We start from the raw sequence: 20,431 nt of genomic DNA on the forward strand, positions 1-20,431 counted from the left end.
GGGGGGGGGGGCTTGTCACCGATCCCTCAGAAGGCTAAATTTACCCAGGAGTGATGGGGGCAGGTGGATTCAGCTGGGACAGAGGGTTATGGGTGGTGGTGGAGGGGGGTGGTTGGAAAGAACCAGACCTGGTTTCAGTTCAGACAGAGATCGGGGGCAAACACACAACCCAAATCGGGGGTTTCTATTCAAAGCCAGCTGGTCTGGCTTTATCACATGCGGGACATTTATTTTAGGTAGTTTGTTGGTACTTTTCGTTTTTTCTTTTTATCAACTATCTCCTTTGTTTCAATTTCTTTTTTTTCTTTTCTGAACTGTTTGATTGAGCTGGGCCTCAGCTGGTGCTGCAGGGTGTAACTTCCTGGGGAAGCAGAGAAACGGCACGGGTGAGTTTTCACAGTACACCTATTCCTTTCCTTTTTTCCCTCTCCTCTGAAACTCATTCTGTCAGTGGAAAACCTGTCTCCGTCAGGAGTTCAAACCACACTCTGCACAGTGGGTCATGACATGTTTAACAGATTAAGCCATAATTTTGATATTGGAGCCGCTCAGTTTGAACTGCTCTGAAATTTATTTGGAAGTCCTGTTGCCTAATTGTGTCATTATTGCCTCGCTGGATTTGATGAATGATACCTTTGTCGTGTAGCCAAATATAGAAATTACTATACCAGTATGAACAAGGCCAAAAGATACACTTAATTGGTGTTTACTCTGAGTTTTTCCTGCTCTAGACAAAGTAGAAAGACACCAGAGAAGCTCTAACACCGCTGAAGGAGGAGTCAGGTCCCAGCTGTTGCCAATCACCTCTGTGGAGCACTTGGGAAATAACTGATTGAGGCTCCTGGAACTGTGCGTGTTTAAGTTTTTAAAGTCTACATTTTATTTCTCCGAGGCAAGACAAATGGTTTAAGTCGCTACAGTGGAACTTTATAGTGTGTTGTTTCTCTGTTTCTAATTCTTCACAGTCAGTTTAGGTTACTGGTACTTTTAAGGGTAATTGCTTAGAACATCTCATTGCACAATCTGGAATTATCAGTGAGAAAAAGAGCACGGCCTTAACATGCTGTTTGCTTTAGAAATGACTCATTCCCTCAAGGTAGCTACCTTAATGGCATATACACACTTCAGCAGCAGCATGTGTCAAACGGATCAGTGTTTATGACATATTGGGCAAACTTTTGAAACAAAGGAGAAACTTTTGTCATGTTAAATGAACAAATGTTTCGCAGCAGACCTAAGAAAAGGTCTCTACTGTAGGGAACCCAAAACAACCTAATGGAATTTCAGACTAAACCAAAGGCTTTGTTCGGTTTTAATGAGTGGTGAATGACTCTGTTGGATATTTTCCTCAAACATTTAACTGTAGCTTTTGGATGAAAAAAAAAAAAAAAGAGTATTATTCCTGAATTTGATATCCGCATACTTTCAGTTTTTACGCTGCAGTTTTTTCTTTGGATTTTATTTTGCATCCCATATATTTATTATACAATCTGCTACCACAGCTATAATTAACGGTGATGATGAGAAATCAAACAGCCTTTCTGAGTAAGGCACAAACAAAACTGTAAGAAACCAAAATAGAGGAAATGAACAGATAACAATATATATAAATACAAATAGACATGCACTCATGTCCCTTATTTCATACCTGGGGAGAGTTACTGTCCTCTTGCTATTAACCCAAAGAGGCAGAACCTGGGAAACTTTGACCCAGTTTACAGGAACCGCTCAGTCCTCACTTATTAGCTTTTCTGCCCCTGAATTCCACGGCTTTGATGGTCAGTGGAGTTGAGGAAATGCGTTGTTTTCTTTCTCCGTAGGGTGGAGAGCACTCTTACGCAGTTGCCTCTCTGCCTTTGAAATTCACCTCATCCTGTCATTTCACCTTTACTCTGTGCTATTAGTTTCATTGTTGCTGTTTTTTGTGCTGTATGAACAGTCTGGGATGCTTGTTTATCTTCACTGGTAATGTCTGAGATGTGAATATAGATGAAATCATTTTATTCATAGTTAGGATACTCACACAATTCATGTCATTCAAAATACAAACGCTTGTTCAGTTTTTAGTGAAATGTAATTCTATGCAGATATGCTTTTTTGGATTCCACTGGTGTTTTTATGTAAATTAATATTAAGGTTAAGATACAGCATAGAAGTAATTTGCTGTTTGTTTTTTCTGTAACAGCCGCTGACAGAAACACAGCAGTACTTAGGGTAGTAGTTAGTTTCCATGGTTATTTGGTCGGCACCACTCATCCAGATGCTCTTGAGTTACCAAAGATGTTACTGTACAAAGAGCATTTCATTTTTAAAACAAATTATCACTGAATCAAGACCTATTACACATATGGAAGCAGTTTCAATTGCGATGGCATGGAAAGCAAAAGTATCTTTGTTCCGCTGTAATGGCTTACAGTAACGGCATAGTAATTTTGCTCTTATTTTTCCTTTTCATTCTCTTCTATCGTCTTTATTATTTAATTTTGGATGATTTCCAGCAGCAGTCTGGCCTCCTGTCTGAAAACTCTCTTTCCATCTACCCCCCTGAGCACTGTCGAGGCCAGAAAACAGTATGACGCTCCGCCGCCACTATACAACGCCTGTGCGCCGGGGCCGCCTAAATCTACAAAACACGAGTGCTGGCGCGAGGCAGCTCTTTTGATCTGCAGCTAATCTCAGTTGCCTGCCTCCCCTCTGATCATGTCTGAATAAGAATGAGTCGGGGGTGATCCTGGAGGCACAAAGAGCTTTAGACGCTGCCGCTCGTCTGCTGAGCTCCACCGTGTAACACGGGCCTGCGCCTATGGTCGCTAGGCCTCGCTATCAAACATCAGAGCTGGGGAACCCTCATTTAGACACACATTATATTCCGCTCCACTTGCTTTTCTTCACAGTGAGATGCTATCAGCTGCTTGTTGAGAGTGTGGGAGAAGTTGCACAGCCATGCTGAGTGATCTTTAATTGTCAAGGGAATTGGCTGAGGTCAACAGCTGCAGGAGGGACTTCTGCTGTGTAATGGTTACTATGGGAATTGGAAACAGTGATGACTGTAGGCTTTTGTTCTATGACTTAATGTATGAACATACAGGTTAGGCCCCTGCCACTCAAACATACTCAGTATTATCAGTAAAATGGTGATCAAAAGAGTAAAAGAATAAAATAGTGGATTGTAAAATACAAACAAAAATCTTGTGTTGTTGATGCTACTTCTCAACCTAGACAGATCTATGTGTTATCTAATCCCTGATCTGAAATCAAAAGGATATTTTACACAGACATTAAAATTTTTTCAATGAGTTTAGTCTGTTATTGCCTGAAATCTTTTTCACATTCCTACATAGAGAATGGAGCTGGCAGTTATTTATGATATGATCAATTGGTTGATGATTCTTTTCAGGAGCTGCAAAACGATATGATATCAAATTTAAAAAAAAAAAAAACTACATCTGTAGCACTGTTCACAGCCACTGAAAATGACTTAAAATGAGGGAGGAGACACTATAATTCCTCCAAACTAAGCAACCAAATAGATTGCCATTGCCTTCCAAAATGTTCATACTCTCATAGTGTTTTCTGATCTTTATAAATACGCGTTATAAAATATATTCCTGTGACTGTTTTCTGAGCTGACACCACTGTGGTTAAGTTTTGGTGGGGTTTAGTCACAACACTTACTTGGTTAAAGTTAGGGAGAGATGGTGGTTTGAATTCAAGAAGAACTATCGCTTAAGTTTAGGGAATGATTGTGGTCATGGTTAGAAGAAACCAATGTTGACAGTTATAGGAAATGAGAAACAAATAATGGTCTCCGATGTCAAAGTCATATGCTACATAACATCTCGCTACCCTTGCTTCCCAAAACAACAACTGTCTTAATTTGCACAGCCACAAGAGGTTTTTCTGGTGAGAAATATATATGAATGTGTAACTGTGAACCATACTTGGCTAGTTTATGTCATTCATATCATTTAAACTTTCACATGTTGATCATGGAACTTGCTCAAATGCAGGATCTATTCTATTGCTGCATATTTAACATTAATAATAATAGTTCAGACAAAGCTTTCGCACCACTTCAGGAAACACCGGTAGGCACCCCTCGAATAGAAACAAAAAAAAAGAGTAACATTGGCATCTCCTCTTTATGGGCACAATTAGAGAAAGGGCAGTGCGAACAATGAAATAACTGTGCTGGAGCAGTTCATAGGGAATTACTTTCCAACCATTGAAAAAGAGGAAAAATCATTAGCAGAAACTGACTCTCTTTTTTTCCCCCCTCACATGAAGCAATCTAGTAGAGACAAAGAGAACTTTGAGTCCCTGATATACAGACAAAGTGTGGTAATTACACTTGCTACAGCATGGAGAAGACACGGGAAGAGGAGGAGAGTAGAGAGAAGTGCCAAAATCAGGGATTATAATTAAAAACAAATTAAAATAAATATAATTAAAATGTTTGCATGTGGCTTACTAGTACTTAATTTCTGTTCAAATAAAATGACCTTGCTTAAATGTTTAGATGATTACTCTAAATGAAAATGTTATTACATTATCCACCACATAGCGCGTTTAAAAAACAAAAATACTGGTTAAACTTTGTATGGGGGATACCTCCAGTTAACCCATGCGATAAACCAGTTTATTCTGTGGCGAGAGGGATGCAGAGCTCCCCTGCAGGCAGCACATTTAACTACACAGCAGTGTCTGAATGCAGCTCTATAGAAACAATGTGCTTATATAGCAGGTGGCACACTGATGGCATCATTTATGACATAGATAACATTAAAGCCATTAAAGCATTTTGATTGTAAAATCAGTGAGCAGTCTTGACAGTTTCATTAAGTTAATTAATCTGCAGATATCAAGCCTGAATAATCAAATAATATATGTAGTCAACAGCTGCTCATTCTTCTAAATGTTTTTGGGATGTTTGTCTTATGGAAGTCATTTATAATCGTTCATTAATGAACGATAATAAATGAGCGGTGGTGCGGTTTGGTCTTTGAAATAAACTTGATCCATATAGAAGAAAAAAAGTTTAATAAGTGTCAAAATCTCATTTATATTCCCAATAAACGTATCAATCATCTTCCTCACTTGGGTTTTGTGTATCTCCTGTTAACAAAATGTCAAAAGTTTTCAGCATAAAGATCAGTGTGAATTTTCTCAGAAGGCACCACTGTGGGTGTGAGTGCATGTGTGTGTGTATCTGTGTGTGTGTGTGTGTGTGCCTGTATCTATGTACACACATACCGTGTACATGATAGCATAACAAAGTGAAGAAGCAACAGGTCTGATCAGCAGCTCACCCGTCGGCGCTGTGTCCCAGCCAGTCAGCGCAGTCACAGGACCATGGGGCTTTTCCTATGATGTAACTGGAGCATCAGGCAGAACAAAGGGAGAGCTTGTTGTTCAGCTTGTGCCTCATCCATAATGCATAAAAGGTGTACAGACAGAATACTGTTGGTTAAACACGACACATGCAAATCAGCAGAGCTGTCTGTCGTTTGACACTGCTCAGTAAGGGGTCGTTATGTGGCCATTACAGTTTCAGAACCCCTATGGTATTATTGCATACAACTCCGTTTTGTATGGTTTGATCCAACAGTGAACTGTAAGGATAAGAAAGTGCATGCAATGGTACAGTGAATTTCATGCTGGCCAGACACAGTTAGTAGCCAAACCACACAGAAAAACTGTGTTATGGAAATTAACGCTCTGTATGGTTTCACTGAAAAATGAGTCATACCATTTTGGAACAGAGCAGCTAATGATAAGTGGACAGAGCTTTTTTGTTTTTTTTATTTAACTACAGAAATTACAGCTGACCAGAGCTGGAACAGGTAAAATTGCTGAGGTGGCTTTATGTTTATGAGATATGTGGGATCATTTAATGTCCAAAATGTGCAGATAAAATAAATGATTATTGAGTGATTTCTTTACTTTGTGAAAGTGACAAAGTGCTTGAATGTATGTGATATGCCGCTCATTCAAGTACAACACCATATCTATGTATATAAAAGTGTTATTTATATATAACATATTCATGTTAAGGTAATTACCACAAGGTGCTAGAGTATATGGGCTCGAGTCAAAAACAGTTTGAACTTACTGCTTTACTTCTTTCTTTCAGAATTATTATTGTAATATTACCTGCAAGCTAAATTTAGAAAGGGGCCTGGCACCTTTATATTACAAAAGCTCATTTGAGTGTACAAATAAATACTTCCCCAGAATCATGAATTTCTTTGTATTATATATTTTGTAATATGAGGACGTATGATTTCAGTTAATTAAGTGATTTTCTCACCTTTGCTCCCATAATTATATTGTACAGTGGTACAATTCCTGTGACTATAATTACTGGTGATATTGCCCTCTGAGTTTCATTATAAACCTTATTAATAAGGAGGAACGCTTTGGATGACTTACACAAAGACCAGGCGCAGATCGGCAGGGAAATGTCTCTCATCTCTCCTACAAGTGTGAGATGACTTCTGAGGCAGGTATGTTTTTGCCTCAGAACAAAACCCAGATGTTCAAGCTGAACAAGTGCTGTACACCGTGGATTTCATCTGTTAACAGGAACAAAGAATGAATGAAAAAAGATGGGTAGGTTGTAGGATGTGTTAATTTTTTGCAACAAAAAAAAAAAAAAAGAAAGAAAAGGAAACATGAAGATAATATAAAAAAACTGTTGTAAATGACAGTAAATTCAAAATTTTTGTATAGGCATTTCCATCCCCCCAACTCTAACATTTAAGAGGAAAAATAATATCTTTAGTTATAATTTTCAGCGTAATGTATTGAGGCTTAAATCTAAAAATGTTGGCACTGGGACTGCCCTTCAAACACTCATATCGGTATAACCGTGAGACAGACAAACACACAAACACCTAAACACACACATTCACTTGCAGACGTGAGAACTATAGATCCCCAGCTGAGCCTATGAGTTAAATTGGCCTGCAGGTCTGTCTGTACCCCCTGTGAAGAATTTGGTCGTCAAATCATGTAGCATCAATCTCCTGTCAAAACACCAAATGTCTCTCAAATTCATTAGGGAATGGACGCAGGAAAAATGAGTGAAAGCGGTAAATACCAAATAAAGCTGGAAGCATCCTCAGACATATTCGACACAACAACAAATACTCCATGTGTCTCGTAGAGCTTCTGTAATAGCTGGGTAATTCTCAGGAGCAGTGAGGCAGAGTGCTTGACAACATCATCTACAGTGACAGGCAGATTGTGTTTTCACGTGAGCAGGATCGACAACAGATTGCACTGAGCCCGGGCTGTTCCTGTTTGCCCTGGAAATGTGTTTGTGTTTATCTTTTGCTTGAGAGAGGCATTCCTTTCTTTCTCCCTCCGTTACAAAAAAAAAAACCCACACATTTTCAGACGAGCTTTTCTGCATGTGAGTGTGTGTGTGTGTGACACATGCTGTGAAGTGACTGCCAGGAGAGGCTTAAGAAACAATCCAAGCAAGATCAATATCAGCAAACCGCACTTATGTGTTTGACTTAACATCCAGTCGCAGTTTCCCCTCTTCTCTTTTAATGCACGGTTGATGCCAAACCTCACGAAATTGCATTTACCCAAAAGCCTAAAGTGTGTGTATACACGCTGTGACATATTTGAAATTACATAATTGTTTTGGCAAACTGTTGATTTTTCTCCATCAGGCTTTGATGACACTGTCAACCCACACTTGAACACACACAAACACGCACACATTCAAACCCCTCAAAACATAAGCTAGGGACAGTGGCTAATGAGTTAGACTGGGGAAGTTTCACATGGCAACAAATTAATAAGCTAGTTTGTTTTAATTAAGGAGTTAATACTTTGGCTCGAGATAACACAAACCGCAACCAACAATGGGTAACCTACAACAGATTCATCTTGTTTGCACGCACACATTGTGTATCTCCAAATTAGCCGTGACACCCTCCGAATGACACAATACAAATGTAATTGTAATTTGGCTACAATGCTTTCAGCTGTTCCACCATATTTACATTTAGCCGTTGACCCACACTCAGTAGTCACAAGAGCAAAATATGCAGTAGGTCTTCCCTACTTTGCATTAAATGTGTGAGCATAGGATGAAGCTGTTAGTGCACCTTCACTATAAGTTCATCCCTGTAGACAAGTCAGACAGTCATTTATGAATATGCATGAGCCAGTGTTTGCCTGGTTTAATGATTTTTCTCCATTCAAATGTATTCAATCCACCTCCCCCCATTTATTTCTCTGTATTTCATATGGTCATTAAACACACACACACACACACACACACACACACACACACACACACATATGGATCCTGCACACTACAGTATGTGCAAGGTGTGTGCACATACATGAAAACAATTACCATTTCATTGGCGGGTTCACTCTCTCCTCTCCTCCTCACACTTTCCTGTGTTACTTCTCCTCGCAGGTGCCAACCAAAGACAACCTCAAGCATTGTGAACACTGAAAGGACCTCTCTCCGATGAATCGCTGATAGGCAGCGAAGAAAGCTACGAGACTGAGGGGCACGCACGAAGGCAGACAAAAGAACCCTAAATGTGGTATGTACTATTACGCAAGCACCCATAGGTGCCAATACATCAGTGACAGATTCAAGACAGTTGCCAGTAGCACACGCCAAGAGGTCTGAAAGGAGGAAATCGTGTCTGTTAAGGGTGTCATATCTGTATGTTCCATACACTCTGATATGTGATGCCATTGATGTCTGCCATGTTGCATTTATGAACCCACTGTGTCTAACAGACTACACTCTATTGATTATTATGGAGGTCTGGGGGCCAGAGGAAATGCTATTAAAGATTAAAGGGTCAGGTGATGTGAAGGTGGTATCCCGAGTCACCAGACACCAGCGGCTTCAGTTACAGCCTGTAATGTTCACCCGTCAAGCAGATTAGCCAGCTTGATTTATTTATTAACTGATTGCATGTCCCGCCATTTCCTACCCCAACTGACTGACTGGGTGGCTGGCTGGATCCATGGCTTAGGCTTCACAGGTGAACTTCAAGGGAACGGAGCGATTAAGGGTGCTGCTTGGTGTCCACTTACGCTTCATGCAGTCTGTAGTGACAGGCATGTACTTTAAAAGTTAAGCGAAGCTTTGAGGGAAACTCTTTGCTGTTTGTTTGCAGTTAAACAAAAAAAAGTGGTGTTGGACTAATATTGTCAGATTAAAACTCAACAAAACTGTTTTTACCATGAAAAGTAAAAAAAAAAAAAAAAAAGGAAGGACAACACTGTCCTTTTATTTTTTATTTTGGAAATTGTAAGTACGACTTCTGACACCCATAATAATCAAAAGCTAGGATTGTATATTTCCTTTATATGAAGATTTATGGAAACTCGAGAGTGAGACCTGGTGATATTTGAGTACAACAGGCTTCATTCAAGACAGCCATTAAGCATCTTTAAAATGATACGGCCCCCATATAATGTGAGTATAATAGAACTGTGGTATTACAAGGCCTATCAGGGATACATCTCGGCACAAAAAGCCATTTCGCTGCCTGTCTGTGTCTTATCTGAAGTGGCAAACTTGCTGTTCTAATTGTTATCTTCACACTAATAGAGTGGATGTTTTGAAATCATTTGGTTGGATGGATAGAGGCTTGGTAATTCCCCCATGCTTACTGTCTGTGTCAGGGCTTATCTGTGGGAGATAGCTGGGTCCTGGAGAATGATTGGCAGCGTGCAGGAGGTGGAAAGTTTGTAGTGACTCAAAAAGGGAGGCAGCATTCATGCTGCACAGACATGGAAGAAATTAACTGAAAATTAAATGATGGTATTGTTTTTCAGTGATATTTTTATGAGTTGATCCTACTTTTTAAATGTTATCACATTGCAAGAAAAATTTAGGGTAGTATAGTAATGAGTCTTAAAGTCATTTCCTTAAAATAACAGTGGGTTGAGATTATTCATGTCTTTGCAGCAAGCTGTTTCATGTTGTTTCTACCATGACATTTTATTGAGTGGGGAAGTGTTCAGTGTTTCTTAAAACATTCTGAAACAAGTGAAATAAGCAGGTTTTTTAAAGTTTTTGGGGGTAAGACTTGCCATTTGATGTTACATGCATGAAACAGCAGGCGAAAACTGCATCTGCCAGAGCAAAAACATCAACTTTTGGCGGTACGGATTTAGCTGTCTAAAGTCGGCTGCAGACGCTTAACGTGCTCTCAGTTGCTCCATTAGTTAAAGCACACATTCCCCATCATCTTCCTCTAGTGGTCCTCTCTGAGCAGTTAATTGTGCGTCCACTCTATCGGGGCCGGCGCGATAATAACGCATTAAGAGCCGTGCCTCTTTCATTAAAGTAGAGTTGGGAAATGTGAGACCGCCCCCTTTCAGGAGTCAAAAAAAAAAAAAAAAAAAAAAGGAGAGGGAGAGAGAGGAAATCGATTATTTCGCCTCGTACTAAGACTGGAGCGGGTTTAGGGAAAGACTCGGTCAGGATTGTGGGAAGGAACAGAAACAGCCTCTCAACATCACCGACAACCTCCAGACGTCCAGCAGTACACCAGCAGCAACACCGCTACACCGCTCCACCGGGTCCCTCTCCGCTCACCGGCACCTCGCAGAGACCAGGCGAAGCGTCCTCGCCGCCTCCTGAGCAGACACTGTCCGATCAGAGAGAGAGAGGGAGGGTGAGAGAGAGAGAGAGAGAGAGAGAGAGAGAAACCGAGAGAGAGAGAGAGTGAGGGAGAGAGAGAGATAGAGAGAGAGAGTAGTTTTCTCTGACATTATAGAGACTCCTACCACCTACTGTAGGTTACTTTTTTTCCTCCCGGCGACGTCCTCTGCTAAGTTGCGCTCCTGGATTTTAAGTGCGTCTTGGCGAAGTCCGTCCCCATCAAGCAGCGGCTTCAACCTTCCTGTCAATCGGCCGGACCAGACAGCCGGCGGACCGCTTGTTGTATCTTTCACTTCACCCGGACAAGATTTCATGCGAAATAAAGTAAGTAAAGCGTTCACACCACTTGCCACTCACTCGTAAACATCCACAAGACACGTTGAATCATATGATCTTCATTTTAATCTTCCAGAAGGAAACTTGGGTGCTCTATTTTGATGCGCGCTGCCTCCTTCTACAAAGTAAAGTAACTGCGTCTATTGATTTGTTGTGACCCTGATCGACTTATGGCGGTGACAACTATGTCATATAATTACAGGCTGACATCAAATATCTGTTTATGGTCTATTAGGAGTGTAAAGGTCTGTCTCGTGTTTTAGGCAGTGTGACTTGTGTCGACCTTGTGTAGCTTTCTCGTGTCCACATGCAGGCGCACAGCCCCAAAGCCACAGCTACTGAATAAGCTGTCCTCCTCAATATAACATGATATAGCATGTTCTACTCTTCTGCGCTATGGGATGGCACATGAAAAGTTGCACTGATAGTTTAAATTGTAGAGTTTAACCTGCCTGGCGCATAAATTTAAACCAAATAATATAACAAGAAACTTAAAAAAAAATAAAAAAAAAACTCAGTGAAAGACAACCGGGAAAAATTACATGTAGTTCAGAAGTTTTCATATTTCAGATAATTTGCTGCTTTAAAGCAACAGAATGGAGGGAAGCTCACCAATCATAAGATGGCCTTTGTGGATATATTGTACTGTAATTCTTCACCAGTAGTTTAAAACTGAGGTGCACTCATCACAATTGTGTTGATACACATTAAATCTGGATTACCTGCACACAATCAACTTTTATGAATATATTAGAAAATAATAAACGATGTAAACAATAATTTCCAAACTAGAATACAGGAGAACACAGTCTGTCAGACATATTTGAAGGTTGATTCGTGCAGACCACAGGCACAGTGATAACAATGCTGTAAATCAGTGTTTTTCAGAAGGTTAAAGCTGAATTATAATTTCTTCTCTGTGACTTTGAGACTGGGATTGTTTAGGCTTAATTTCACCAGAGTGAGAATAATATATTCATACAGTAAGTTTAGCTCAGTCTCATGTGGCACAACTGAACCTGTTGCAGTCAGAGGATTAATAATGACACCCATAATTAACCTGTGGCAACTTTCACAGGTTGCAGCTTTTGAATTAAAAGTAGATGTATTTGTTTTTCAAGCGTGGATATGCGGCCCACTGATGAAATGTAAAGATGCACTATGAGGATGGGAGTAAAATTTAAAATGACTACAGCATACTTAATTTTAATTTAGACTGATTGTGGTGCTGGGTAGGTTGTGTGCATGTAACTCATGCTCATTAACGGAAGCCAAAAAGTAAATCTCTATCCCCAATTTCATGTTAATTTGCTCTTAAGCAATTAATGAACAGCAATTTTATCTCTGTAATAAATACTGTCCATTTTAAAAGTTAAAAAAATGCCATTAATGTAGAGATAGCTCCATTTTCTGAAACTTAATAAAACTAGTGTAATATTTACAGCATATTTAGAGATGTATCAGAACTATTAAATTTGAATTATGATTTATTAGTTAAATATTTTGAAGGCACTCTGGAAAAGTACAGTTTTTAAGTGATAAAATGTTGCTGTCTACTCCAGCATATTGACCTAATTTGTGACTCTGTGAAGAGCGTACTGCATACACTAAGTCATTTACTGCTTGATTGCATTTTACAGTTAGAAAAAAAAACAGCCTTTATAAAGTATATGCAACATCTAAGATACATTTTTTTCATTTTAAGATGGTGTAGTGTCCTGTGCATTCTTCCATTACTTTTTACATCAATTTATGCTGCTTTATATGAGTTGTTTACTTATGAAAAAAAAATATAAAAGTATATTAGTCTATAAAAAGATTTTACACATGGCCTCCCCTCTTGTGCCCATCGTCAATGAAGTTGTTCTGTGTGGCCTGTCTGGCCTGTTGCTCTCTTGGGATTTAGCGTTAGGTTAATCCGCTCAGAGGAAGGTGAGCGCTCGCATGTGGACCCACGATTACACACAGAGAACTCTGTCAGCCAAGCTCTGTAATCTCAGAGACCCTGTACAAACACACACACACACACACACACACACACACACACACACACTCATGCATGCACGTATGCAGTCGCACGCAAACACACACAAATGCATACAGACAAAAGCATGGTCTGTCTCTTTCTCTGTCTCTCTCTCTCTGTCTTCATGTCAGGCACACACAGTTTCACACACAAGCACACACCGACACCCACACTATCTGGCCTGCGCTGCCTTTGTTTCTCTTATTCTCTTAAGACCTCTCCCTCTTGACAAATCATTTGGGATTTTGGGTGCTGATTCACAAAACCAACAGTGACAACACACTCTTACCCTTCTCACAGAGAGGGATTAGAAGGTCACGTGTCCCTGTGATTGGCCAGAGCATTGAGCCGATTGTCAGGGCACTTTGCTGTACACCAGGGGCTCAGTAAAGCTTTAGTTAAGTGAAGGAAAGGGACACATTGTGTGCCATGGTCAGAATTTTGCCATGTGTTTTAAAAACACTTAGTCAAAATCAACATATGACGAACTGTTACTAGTCTGATACTTTCACTATCTTTAATCATAAATGTCTAATATAATGGCCATGAATGTGTGAATACTTAGTTTTACTGGCAGGCCGAGATAAGCTTGACCAGACAGAGAGTTTGCATTTGAGTGCTGTAAAATTTGTGCCATCTTTGAAAAAAGAAGGGGTAAAAGTATACCTCTGTCCTGCCTCATAGCATAAACATTTTGTACTGTACAGAAGGCACATTTCAAGATTCTCTCGTTATGGAAACCCAGATCTATGAAAACATTATTCTTAATGGAAACATCAGAAGCATTTATGTTTAAGCAAATAATTTAATAGCCCCTTTTGCTATGCTTTAAAGTTTTTTTTTTTTCTCTAATGGTTTCAAATATTTTGGAAGGGGTTTGCAAAGTTTGCTCAGTTAAACATCAGTAAAACACTCATTTGCAGATTGCAGGTTGGCAAGATCTGGAGGTAGATATTGAAGAACTGTAATTGGACTTCATGCCCTTTGGGTCAGACAAGAAGGTAATATAAGAGTCAATTGTAGAGAATCATATTTACCTCATATATAAGAGGCACATAATATCTTTAACTGTCAAGAGACATCCCTGTATATCCTGGAGATAATACAGTACATTTTGGGTTTTGCTGCTTTCATATAAATGTTAGACAGCACCCCTTAAAATCCAAATGTGAAAGAGTAAAGATAAGCTCTCTTTGTTAGTAAATTTATCTGACACAAATAATGTGGAACTGTTCAGACTTTTGGTTAGAATAACTTTTTTTTTTTCTTGCCTGTTTATAAGCAGATGAAAATACTTAAGTTTTATAATAACTCAAGGGCTTGTTGTATTCTTGTTTATTGCACAAGGCAGGTGTTCCCTCTTTTGCAACATGGGAGGAAAAGTCTCCTTTTCTCGTTTTTATACATTTTTATAGCGCCAATGAAAAGCATCGGGCTCAACCTCACCATGTGTTTATTTACTCATTTTGAACAGATCTCCCTTTCATTGTCCTAACTGTTGTGCATGTTAGAAATGTTTACCCAAACGTTTCTTTGCCTTAGGAGCACTGTCTGTGTATGTTCATAAGAGCTGCAATTACTCATAAAACTTGAAAAATAATAATCTAAAGTAAATAACACAGTCCTTGAATGGTTTATGGTGGATTGAATGCATATATTTGAATATGTCCTGGTTTATGCATAATGATGCAAAGTCTTCTTCTGTCTCTATCTAGTAATTAGCGGTGACGTTCAGCAACTTTCTCTGTACGCTGTAAGTGGATGGGGGTGTATGGGGTTTGTTCACTGGGGTGTTAAAGATCACAGAGGAATATATCAGCCTTTGATGTTTAATTGTATTGTAAAACACACTTTAGAATATTTCTGCATAAAGTAGACTTCTGGCTGTGCTGTGCTTTGTGTTTGCTGTTTCTTTGTGTGTTTGTCTGTCAGTATGTGCCGTGTGTCTGGGAGATGTGTGTGTGTTAGTGTGTGTGCGTGTGTGTGTGTGTGCGTGCGTTCAAGTTTGTGTCTTGTCTCCGTCTGTTTGTGCGTCAGAATGTTTGTGCTTTTGTGTTTTTTTTTTGTCTTGAGTTTTGTGAGGTTGTTGCTGGTGTATATTCAAATGAAAATGCGTGTATTTCTTCTTCTCCTTTATTCTCGCACTGAGGAGGGTAGGATTTGATGTCTGGGATGATGGAGCAGTCTGGAAAACAGTGTCAGTGTGAGGGCTGAAAAGGCAAACTGAGAAGACAGATGCACAGAGAGACAGAGAAAAACACACACAGAGAGAAAACGTAGATAGAAATCTATTTGAGCTGAGGTGAGTTAAGAGCAGAGCGGCAGTATATTTGGCCTCAGATCAGGTATTCTTCATTAAAGAGTAATGCCTTTGTGATGTCATGTTTAACACACTGATCTGGATGAACAGGATGTCCTGCCTTCTTCTTCCTGTTTCCCGTTTCCTGCTTGGCCTGTTGGTCATTATGGCAACAGCTGCCTGCTGGGTGGTCTGTGCTCAGCAGTGCTGGCCGCAAAATCATAGTGTCAGCTGCAGCCCACCTAAAGAGACACCCAAAACACCTCACCATACTTGAGGCCTGCTCCCTGAAATATTTGGACAGAGAGTGAGTCCTGGGAGGCAAGAAGACTGGAGGAGTGCAGGGAGCAGAGGATTGTGAGTGATAAGACAAAAGAGAAACATTTAGACTAGAAGAGAGTTTGCATTTCTTTGTCTAAACATTGGATGGTTCAGATCAGGCTGAATGTCTCAGCATCAGCATCAAGACTTGGTGTTTCATGTTAAAATGAGACTTAAATGAGAACTAACGTGTTTATAGATGACTTTCCCGGCCAGACACTCGCTTTAGTTGCTCTCGTGTGAGATTTTAAAAAATTTTTTATTCAGCATCAGTGTAGCAGACAGAATCCGCACAGCCTAGTCAGCCTGGTAATACCACATACAAGTGTATATCTGTAATACCTGCTCCAAACATGCTGTGCGGTAAATCCAGAATTAACTGGGAATCCTTTTTAGTGAGTTTGAGGGGTTAGTTTGAGGGAGAAGTGTTTGCTGTCCACATGCATAAATCTGACGACGGGAAGGCATGTTCCATGATAAAACACAGTACCTGACCTGTGAACGGTGAGGGGCAACTTCTAACCCCTAATATATTTTCAGAGAGAGACCCCCCCCCTCTTCTCACCATCTCCCTTTGGTGTGGCACACATATGGACTACACCCAATGCCAAAAAAAAAAGAAAAAAAGAAAAGAGGTGTAGAGATGGGGAGAGAGTGAGAAAAAAAAAAAGTAAAAATGTTTTCCAGTGGCTGTAATTTATCTTTGTCACGACTGCAACATAGCCGAGTCATTCTGCAACATAGTCCGGTGAGACGCACAGAGGTAGCTCTGTGCCTTGGCCTCACACAAGCTCACATCCATCTGAAACCCCTGCTCACTCGGCTGCCACAATCTCCGTCGCTGCCGCCACTTCTCCCCATCCACGCCGCCGCCGCTGCTGCTGCTTCTCCTGAGCTCCACATTGCTATCGGGTATTTTTAGCAGATCTTGTGTTCACACTGGATTCAGAGGAATAAGGACTCGAATTTTACCCAGTCAGGCTTTTGTTTGATGTTGCTCTTGTAATGAAACAGTGTCACACTAAATTTCCAATAACAGGCAAGCGCGATTGATATATCTATCTCTTTTTCCTGCTCCAAGAGGAGGTACATTACAGTCTTAAATATGATGCTTGTTTTTCACCGTAGAGTCTCAGATATCCAGGCAAAGTCTGAAACATCAGGAGGTTTGCTGTTCAACTCCGGGGGGAGCGTGCTGTTGAAAATGCTGTTAACACCGTCTAAGTTGAGAAAAAGCTATATAAGAATCCACGCTCAGTGCTCTCCCTCTTCCGCAGAGCACACAGCTTAACCAGGCGGTGTCCTGCCAAAGTCCACACCAGTGTTCCTTTCCACTGTCATCTGTGCCATTCCCACACCAAAGGCCAGCCTGTAAAATAATGCGCAGCACAGGACTGTTTTCAACACTTACATTACTCAGCTGACCAAAAAAAAAAAAAAAAAAAAAAGTCAGTAGAAAGCAGGACAAAGAAATGTACAGAAAGAAAAGTGCGTCGAGAAAGACAAAAATGAATTGTGTTTAAACTTTTCAGCTAAAGTACATCTGAAATCAAACTTAATAACACGCAATAAAGTACAGCAATATGAAGTGCCCCGAGGGGGGAGAAGGGTGAAGCAATCTCCCCCCACCCCCCCAAAACACACACACACACACATATACACACACACACACACACACACATACACATACACACCCCTTTCTCTCTCTCAGTCAATTTTTTTTTTTTTTTTTTATACACTTCTTTTCGGCCCAGCTCCTTCTGCTCCGTGATGTATGGCTTTTTCCTACAGTGGCTCTTCCAAAGTGCAGCTCGTGATGTCATTAATTTTATTCATACTTTATGGATGCTCTGTCTGGAAAAAAACGAGAGAAAAAGGAGAGGGACGATGTGAGGAGAGAGGGAAGAAGATCGAGGGAAAGAGAGAGAGAGAGAGAGAGAGGAGAAGAGATGGTGTTGCGGAAGGAGATTTTCAGTGCAGTTGCATGTATAATGAATGAGGGGGCACTTTGTTTGAAACTCCAGCCCGGCGCTTCACTTCAAGGTTTGCTGGGCAGAGTGGGGCCTTGTGATCTCACACCAGCCACTCTCTTTATCCTGCCAATAGATGCTTTCACCTGGCACTGTGGTTCGACCCAGCGGAAAAACAAATAACCTTGTGTGTGTGTGTGTGTGTGTGTGTGTGTGTGTGTGTGTGTGTGTATAAGAGAAACACAGAGAGAGAGAGAAAGGGAGAGAGAGAGCACTGACAATGGAACGAGGGGTTGTGTAGAAAGGGTGAGGAGCGGGTGAGAGAGGAAAGAGGTGAGTTTGTATAACAGCAGCAGTGCAATGACGCCCAGACGATACTGAGGAGAATACTGGCACCCAGCCCACACTTCCTAAATAGTGCTCTCTACAGAAATAGCTCAGCCTTGATATTGACTTTTGTCTGCTGTGTATGTGTGTGTGGGGATATGCACATTGGGAGGACAGAGATGGTTTCATTGTCTAGTGAGGAGTTTTTCCACTTCGTTAATGTCTGTTAATGATTTTTGTATGCTGAGGTCGGATGTTTCTGATCCTGGTGTTTGTGTTTGTATGTAAAGGAGTGAGCCGCCTTTATGATTTAGGATAAAAATGGCCTCCGTCTTATTTTTGGCCCTGTGCTGGACTCGTGGTTTTATAAATAGCTGAGGAAGTGCGGGGGATACCTGTCGTGGCTCCAGCCTCCCTCCAGTAGACTCCCAGCGCCTCCACGTCACATCCATCCACCGCCGGCCCTCTCCAGGCTACGGCAGAGCAGCCCCCTCAGGGGCCGAGCAAACAGGATGGGACTCAAATTGAGGGTGTGAGGAAATCAGTCTCTAGAGTAAAAGACAAAAGGGCTCGCAGCTCAGCATGAGCAGCCTGATCTGACACTGTCAGATTTTGTAAAGTACCGATTAAAAAAAAAGAAAGAAAAAAAAAAGACTACAAGTTAATTTCTCTTTACAAATAGTGAGCAGGCTATAAGGCTTCAAGAGGAGTGTCAAGATGGCAACACAAGAGAATGTCTTCAAATTGAGAACTGTGTTTTTTTGACACTTAGTCTATGACTTTAAGGTCATAGGGTGGTTTTCTCTCCTCTCTGCTGTATGCCGAGGCATCTTGTTAATTTCATTTCAGCATCTCGTTATCTTTCTGTCTTTGCCTCACTGCTGAACACTGTTTCCCTCGCATTCTGCTCTCACTTACGGGATGATCTTGTTTCACATTTTTGAAGGGAGTGAGAGTTTTTGGATTTAGAGACCATATGATAAAAAAGAAAAAAAGAAAAAGTAAACAAACTTGTGCTTTACTGATAATGATACTAGGTTTGAGAGTAAACTAAGTTATAGGCTGTATGTGTAACATTTATTTATGAATAGGTTTAGATTACCAAGGGTCAAACTAATTTTAAATGTGTCACTTATGTGGGCAGATAACAGCCTATCCTCTACCAGGCATCATAGTCCTTCATTGAACCATCTAATTATTTGTTCTTGAGTCTATATTTTCACCGTGAGATGCTCCTCTATCTGTTTAACTGTCACCCAAGCACAAGTGTTTGAGTGTGTCTAGTATAAAGTGGAAAAACAGTCTACGTAAAGCCTGTAATTCATTTAAATATGAGCATCATCCTTGCTGCATCCTAGTCTTAGCTCAAGATATTGTTCACCCTCTAAATGAGTGGCACTCTGCACATCTTGGCCCCTCACAATAGAGGCCCCGTAATCATATTAAGAGTGGGACAGAAAGAGAGGGAGGGAGAAATCTTTGAAAAGCTTTACTGCCCTTGGTGGACTGTGTCTTTACACAGCGTACGAGAAATCATTCTTTTTTCTTTTTTCTTTTTTTTTTTTGAATGCGCCCCCCCCCCCCTTCTCTGTGAAGGGAATTGTGCTGCCTGTTATTAATGTGCTTTTGACAGCTTAATTTGATAAGCGGGCTACTTGTTAAAGAAGCCTTGGATTGTTCTCATAGAAAGAACACGCTTTTTTTTCCCTCCCATGTTCTTCAAAATGCTGCCGCACAGTCTGTCGATGACCCAGTTCTGAGAGATGGTCGAAAACAAGGAAGAGCAGTGCAAAATCCACAGGGAGAAGGAAGGAGAGAAGGCAAGAGGGTAGCGGGAGAGGGAGAGAGAAAGATAGAGTGAGAAAGGATACTATAAGTAAGAAAGGCACTTGTGGGAAGTTAACTCAAATGCTTTTCTTTCTTCTCTCTCCCTTTCGCCTCCTCCACTCTTCCTCCTCCTGCACTGAACAGCCTACCTTCTTGGGCTCCTCTTCCCTGTAGTCTAATCGGAAGAGAAACGGTGGGAACGATAACGGGGATTAGCTTCCACTGCTCGCCAGCTCCCCTTGGTTAAGTACACGTGTAATGAGTTGTTTATTTGGGATAATGCACAGTAGGCACAGCAGAAGCCCAGAGCTGCCCTCACCTCCCTCCTCCTCTGCTAACATAGAAACACACACACACACACACACGCACACATGCAACAGAAATATGTACTTAAAGTAAATGTATAACACATGCAGTAACGCAGCATATGCAGTGTGAGCACTGACGTGCGCAGGTATGTGCATGCACATATATTCACTCAACCCTCCTACAAACACACCCACCCATACGAATTCCCACACACAGCTGTGATGCAGGTCACTTGCTGTGCAGAGTTGTACAGAGGGAGAAAAACGGGGAGTTTGCAGTTGGAGGGGTGGGCTAAGTGTGTGTGTGTGTGTGTGTGTGTGTGTGTGTGTGTGTGTGTGTGTGTGTGTGAGTGT

At 40.8% G+C, this 20,431-nt stretch overlaps 1 protein-coding gene across 12 annotated transcripts in view; it reads left to right on the forward strand.

Annotated features, from left to right (window-relative positions):
• The first annotated feature begins 126 nt into the window (after positions 1-126).
• Positions 127-20,431, forward strand: part of mef2cb (myocyte enhancer factor 2cb) — a 74,531-nt gene continuing 54,226 nt past the window's right edge. For 7 of the 12 annotated variants that reach the window (XM_023401549.2, XM_023401553.2, XM_023401550.2 and 4 more), the window contains exons 1-2: positions 128-386; positions 8,447-8,579. The gene's annotated coding sequence lies outside the window, so the exon portion shown is untranslated. Of the gene's footprint in view, positions 387-8,446; positions 8,580-9,249; positions 10,988-20,431 lie in introns of those variants that run through there. The other 5 variants (XM_023401545.2, XM_023401548.2, XM_023401547.2 and 2 more) reach the window with 2 other exon arrangements.

The sequence above is a fragment of the Seriola lalandi genome, unplaced genomic scaffold (assembly GCF_002814215.2).
Source record: "Seriola lalandi dorsalis isolate HSWRI2012SDOR001 ecotype SW California unplaced genomic scaffold, Sedor1 jcf7180002053690, whole genome shotgun sequence".
Taxonomy (NCBI): Eukaryota; Metazoa; Chordata; class Actinopteri; order Carangiformes; family Carangidae; genus Seriola; species Seriola lalandi.